The sequence below is a fragment of the Lithobates pipiens genome, unplaced genomic scaffold, assembly GCF_037356315.1.
Source record: "Lithobates pipiens isolate NorthernLeopardFrog02 unplaced genomic scaffold, aLitPip1_a1.2 Scaffold_25, whole genome shotgun sequence".
In the NCBI taxonomy this organism is placed as follows: domain Eukaryota; kingdom Metazoa; phylum Chordata; class Amphibia; order Anura; family Ranidae; genus Lithobates; species Lithobates pipiens.
Window position 1 is genome coordinate 51442735 of NW_027507787.1, and position 6000 is coordinate 51448734.

Below are 6000 nucleotides of genomic sequence, written 5' to 3' on the forward strand. Positions count from 1 at the left end.
TCCGCTATCTTCTTGTAGCTCTTTTGCTAGCGGAGGAGTCCGGCTTTCTTCCTCGCCGCCGGCCTCTTCTTCCGACTTCGGGGGTCTTGTCTCCCTCTTCGGTTCTTCTGCCGGGCCACCGCACCTTCTTCTAGCTCTTTTACAGGCGGTGGCCCGGTCTTCTGTCGCCGCCGCCGCCTTCCGTTCTTCTGTTCTTCTCTTCTTCTTCTTCTTCAGATGTTGCCTCACCGAGTCCTCCGCTCACGACAGGGAACGGGCACGCGGCGACTTATATAGGTGGGGGGCGGTATCCGGGGGCCCCCTTATTAAAGGGGGCTCCCGGATTCCGATAAGCCCCCCGCCCGCAGACCCCGACAACCAACGGCCAGGGTTGTTGGGAAGAGGCCCTTGTCCTCATCAACATGGGGACAAGGTGCTTTGGGGTGGGGGGGCCGCGTGGCCCCCCTTCCCCAAGGCACCCCCCATGTTGAGGGCACGCGGCCTGGTACGGCTCAGGAGGGGGGGGGGCGCTCGCTCACCCCCCCCTTTCCTGGCCGGCCGGGTAGCGTGCTCGGACAAGGGTCTGTTGTGGAATTGGGGGGGACCCCCACGCCGATTTTTTTCGGCGTTGGGGTTCCTCTCTAAGTCCATACCAGGCGGCGGGGCCAGCGACGTCTCCTTCGCGGGCCCCGCCTACCTGGAGACGCGCTCGAAATAAGCGGACTTTCCTCCGTGTGTGTGGGCGAGTCCGTTCATTTCAAAAGTAGGGCGGATAGTACGGCGGACTTAGTACTCCATATTAGTCCGCTGAAAAAGTGCCGTGTGTGGGCAAGTAGCCCGTTCGGAAAGTCCAACGGACAGTCTGGCGGGAAGTCCGCCAGACTAAGTACGTCGGACAGACGGCTACGTGTGTACGCGGCTTTAGATATATAATTCCTAGATTTGGAATCCCTGAAAAGATCTACAGTGATAATGGACCCCATTTTGTAAATAAAACTGTACAACATTTGTCAGACGTGATGGGTATCCAAGTGAAAAACCATTGTGCCTGCCACTCCCAATCAGCTGGATTGGTGGAGAGACACAATGGAATCCTAAAAAATAAACTGAGAAAAGCTATGGAAGAAACAGGTAAAAATTGGCATTAGCATTGGCCTGCCATTAGCTGTGACCAGTATGCATATTACACCCACAAAAGAAGGTTTGAGCCCATTTGAAATGATACAAGGAACGCCATATAGAATACCATTACTACCAAATGAAACACCAGCTGAAGAATCAGAACCAGTAAGTCCGGCTACAAAGGGAGGTCTCACACAAAGTGGGACTTGTCTCAAACCAGTGAAGAACTTCCCCACCCTATCCCCTGGAGCTCTGTGGCTAGTCAGGATGAAAAGGATAGCGATCATTCTTGGGTTACTGGTGACTCTAGGAGAGGCATCCATAAGAGGGGGTGTATGTTATGGAAGAGTAGAGGAACCTTTGGATTGGGAAAGCACAGAAAAAGCATTGAATCTAATCTTTATAGAGGGAATAACTATCACTATACTGGTAGACTTCTGTCAGATTGCAGATTGTGGGGATAAAACTGGGGCTAGGGGACTTCTATGGGCAGATAAATACATTTGCTGGCTTTGGAATAGGGCAGGATGTCACGCATGGGATCAGGCCCTGTGGACTACAGTGCATCAAGATTGGGGGTATAATCTACCAGGGCCTAGAGAGAGTAGAATAAAGGAAAGATTTACAATTACAAAAGCGGCCAACTTCCCCTGTACACATAGTAAGAACTGTAACCAATTATTAAAAGGAGCCAAGGAAGATCAGCGGTTGTACTCTACGGGAGCATGGGTGTCAGGAACTGACCCCTTAGGCAAATTTTTCCTCAATGTGTTACTACCTAATGAAACTAGACAGCAGGAGAAGGTATACACAAGGGAAAAAGAGGAGGATCACACTAAAATATTTTAGTAAATCAGTGAAATTCACTAACCTAATTGTAGAGGATGCCATAACCCTAGAGACAGGATATCAGGAAAAAAATGAGTGGCTAGAATGGTTGAGATATATAGTTAAAACCCTAACGAGAGAAAATTGTCTAGTCTGCGCAGGAGCTAGGCCCCATTTGGCAGCAGTTCCTTTTCCTTTGAATAATAGCACAGATCCAGATGGAATGGAGTGTATGTTACAACTATATAATAGGAACGCCACCTGTTATACACTGAGTTTGTTGTTTCCCCCAATGCAGAGACCTCAGATACCTCTGGCAGTTACTGCATATCTGGGCAACTTTACTTGTTTTGCACTTCCAGGGAATAAGAGTGGGGTAGATTGGGAGTCATTGACTGATGGCTACTGTGCATAGAGGATTACCAGGAGCAAGGGTGTCTGGGTTGAGCATGACACTCAGAGAGCTGATGTCTGGTGAATGTGTGGAGATAAGAAATTGAAAACTAGTGTACTGGCCAATACCCAAGGCGATTGTGGGTACAACTTGCTATGCCCCTGAAAATCCTGTCAGAATACCCATGTACTAAAATTCACCAACAACATAGATGGGCCACCTCTCTCAAAGGGTCATTTGACTCTCAGATCTACATAGACAATATTGGCGTTCCGCATGGAGTGCCGGACAAGTTTAAGGCTAGGAACCAAGTGGCAACTGGATTTGAGTCTCTTTTCTGGTGGGTGACTATAAATAAGAGTGCTGATTGGATTAACTATATATATATTATAACCAACAGCGATTTGTGAACTATACCAGGGATGCAGAGAAGGGTCTCGCAGCTAGCTCCCACATCTCTAAAGGCATGGCAAAACCGTATGGCCCTAGATAGGATATTAGCCGAGTATGTAAAATGTTTGGTACTATGTGTTGCACTTTCATTCCTAACAATACAGCTCCTGAAGGAACCATGACTAGAGCCCTGGAAGGACTGACTGCTCGGTCAAACGAGCTGGCAGAGAACACAGGTATTAACAACCTTTTTACAAACTGGCTTGAAGGCTGGTTCGGTAAGTGGCTGCTGTTGCATTCCATGTATTCGAGGACTTTCACAAAGGTTAATTGAAACCGCAGTAACAAGGACTATGTACTAGACCAGTGATGGGCAACCTTTTTGGTGTGGTGTGTCAAAAATCGGCAAAAAATCGAGCATAACTCGCGTGGTGTGTCACTTCGACAAAAAAACATAATTTTTGCGCAATTTATAGTTTAAACTACAAAAATGTATAATTGCAATATATAATTGTATTTAATAAACCAAAAACAAATTATTTAATATACCTGCTTAGTAACTTCTTTGTTCATCAGTCAATTTCGTATGTTGCCCTTGATATTATTGAACTTGTTTGGGGTGCCGTGAACCAGGGCTGTGGAGTCGGCTGCTTCCAGCTCCACGTCCTCATCAACATGCCGCTCCAGCCTGCCCCTGCTATGAATATTCCTAGTGACGCGAGGGCGATGATTATGAATATTCATAGCGGGGACGGGCCGGAGCGGCATGTTGATGAGGACGTGGAGCTGGAAGCAGCAGACTCCACAGCCCTGCCGTGAACTGAGATAAGTGAGGGGGAGGGCGAATTCTTTAACTAACCTGCCTATTAGTGACTTTTTTGTTGCTGAATTTCATTGGCTAAATCTTCAATTGAAGGTTGGTATTTTGTACACTTCAGGCCCAAGAAAGCGCTACTAACCTCATCTGTCAATCTGTTTCTTTTGTTGGTTTTGATATTATTTAATGCTGAGAATAAGGTCTCACAAAAGTACGTAGAAGGAAAAATTGTGAGTAAAGCTGTTGCTATATTTGTCAGGGTGCTAAAAGTGTCTGGTAGTCTGTTCCAGGCACTCCAAATTTCCTGTTCGTAGTGGCACTCATCTTTATTCTCCAAGCGGCCCCTTTCCAGATTCTCAAGCTTTGACCTCAAGTCAACAAACACCTGAGCCCAGATGCTGTCTTGAAATTCTGCAAGCTGCATCTCCAAATCATCTATTTGCATCCATTGGAAACCATTTAATTCCAAACTATTGTAGACTACTACATCAGGATACTTAATTATTTTCATGGTCTGTTCTAGGCTTCTAAATTGACTAAATCTATCAGTAAACTGGTCAAGTAACGAGTCTAAAACATGCTGGTACTTCATATGCAAGAGTTCCACTTCATTTCGTACAGCTGCACTGGCCTTCTCAAAATGCTTTTGTACTCGAGGAAAATACTTATACGTTTTAGTTTCTACATCCCGCTTGAAAATTTTTACTTTACTTTCAAAAGCTTTTATGTATCCAAACATAACATCAATACTTTTGCCAAAACCTTGTAACTTTAAGTTCAGTTCATTAACATGAACAGAGAGATCTGTAAAAAACATCAGGGTGTTGACCCACTTATCATCATTGAGCTGAGGAAAGTTTCCCAGATCCTTCTCTTCAAGAAATACCTTAATTTCTTCAAAGCACTCCACAAAGCGCTCAAGAACCTTTCCTCGGCTCAACCATCTTACATTATTGTACATCAGCAGTCCACTGTAGGTGGAATCAACCTCCTGTAAAAGTGCTGAAAATTCTCGCTTGTGAAGGGGGCGAGCAGCTATTAAATTAACTATTTTTGTTAGAACTGACATTAAGTCATTTAAGTCAGTGAATCCTGCCTTGGCACATAAAGCCTCCTGATGGATAATACAATGAAAAGGCACAATCGCATGTCCAATAGCTTCTGTAAACAATTTCACAAATCCAACGTTTTTCCCCACCATGTTTGGGGCACCATCTGTCGTCACTGACACAACTTTAGATATATCAATGCTTAGGTCGCAGAATGTTTGCATAACAACCTTACATATTTCGCTTCCTGATGTACTTGTTGGCACTGATACTAACTTTATCAACTCTTCTCTCATTGTGTGACCATCAGAATATCGACCAATAATGGCCAACTGAGCATGCGATGTGACATCAGTAGTTTCATCAAGAGAGATGGAAAAATATTTACAATTCCTTATGTCTCTCTTTAATTGCTGTTGTACGTTTGTGTTCAGTCTCATTATTCGGTCTTTTATGATATTTCTACTGAGTGGTAACTCAGATATTCTCTTAATAATTGCATCTTTATTCTGCATATCGTGAAATAGAACTGGCGCACATCTTAGGAGAGTTTCTTTAATAAATTCTCCCTCATTAAGCGCTTTTGCATGCTGAGCTATGGAGTGAGCAATGCTCAAACTTGCAGAGTTTAAATTTGTAGAGCCTTTTATAAATTTAAGGATGGAGTTAGATTGGCTCTTATAAAGGTGTAGCTTCCTGGAAATGTATTCCCTCCTATCATCCTCACTTTTTTCCAAGAGCTGGGAATGATTAGTTTCAAAATGTCTATTTATATTCCACGTTCTGCTTACTACCGTTTCAGTACATAGAACGCAAAATGATCTGCCATTTTTTTCTATAATGCCATACATCTCGCTCCATGTCTCTTGAAAGGGTCGGCCACTGCTACTACCACTCCCTTTACTTAACCTTTGTTTTTTATTTTTTGGGTGCTCCATCAGTGGGCCAGTGACAGCAGATAGAATTATAGATAGCCAATTAGGGGTTAACTAGCCTAACAAGCTAACACAACCTCCCCCTCACTTATCTCAGTTATTGTGGGCAAGTCCATGGCACCCCAATAGTTGCTGCTAATGACGCTCACAGTTCCCGTTGGCACTCCGCTGTTCCCTGCTGTGGTGCGGTCGTAACTGACAGTCCCAGGAGTAGACTCTCTGTGCTGGCCTGACTGGAGAGAGGCGCGCACTGTTCCCGCGCTCCTCTCCTGCGGGTCCTCCCTCGCCGCGCTGATGACGTGTGTGCGCACGGCACGCACGCCTTACCAGCAGCCCCTGCGCTCAGAAAGGGGCGGCGGCGATACAGTAAGTGAGTGTGGGCGGGGGAGATCACACGTCCCGCCCCCCCGCGTTCCTCCAGCACAGATTCTTTCATCCTCGGCGGCCGTGCAGGAGCCGAGGATGAATCGCATGAAATCCTGT